The sequence below is a fragment of the Monosiga brevicollis genome, genomic scaffold, assembly GCF_000002865.3.
Source record: "Monosiga brevicollis MX1 MONBRscaffold_17 genomic scaffold, whole genome shotgun sequence".
NCBI classification, from domain to species: Eukaryota; class Choanoflagellata; order Craspedida; family Salpingoecidae; genus Monosiga; species Monosiga brevicollis.
Genome location: NW_001865054.1, coordinates 182406 through 183200, shown reverse-complemented (window position 1 = coordinate 183200; position 795 = coordinate 182406).

Here is a 795-nt window from a genome sequence, read left to right as displayed (position 1 = left end):
TTATCGCTCGGCTGGAATGAACGAGTGTGCCGTGTGCGCGGACGGCACCGAGCCGTCAGGCGACCAAGCGTCGTGCGTGCCGTGTTCAGGAGCCGGGTATCGTGATGCATCGAGCATGGACCAGTGTGCAGCCTGTGCCGTGGGGTCAGACCCCAACTCGGAGCGCAGTGGCTGTGACACGTGTGTCGCTGGTAGCTATCGCTCGGCTGGAATGAGCGCATGTGTCGTATGTGCGGATGGCACGGAGCCGTCAGGAAATCAAGCGTCGTGTGTGCCGTGTACAGGAGCCGACTATCGAGACGCGTCAAGCATGAGCGAGTGTGTAGCTTGCCCTGTGGGCCTCGCGCCCAATGCTAATCGCAGTCGCTGCTTGGGTCAGTGGGTCCCACGAACACATCTTGTCCCGTTATCCGTAGACAGCTTTCTCCCAGCGCATCCCTTACCGGCCCTGCTCGTGCATCAACCTTTGTCTTTAGATTCAATTGCGCCTCATATCTATCTGTCCAATCGCTCGCGGCTGTCTTTGATAAAAAACGACACATATTTGGAGTATCTGGACGTTCAAGAGCTCTCGCCTAACTCGGCCTACGAGTTGCCCAGCGTCGAATCAGTGGATGACAACTTCGATGTGATTCAGCAAGATACTGTTGTTGTTCCATTGGCTAGCAACGTTACCCTGGGTATGTCTCGTTTCGCACCAAGCTTGATGCATATTCTTTCCTGAAGAGGGATTTGTTTTGTCCTTTTATTTCCTTTCCAATCATTTGTTCTTGTCAGCCGATCGTCTGGCCGGGA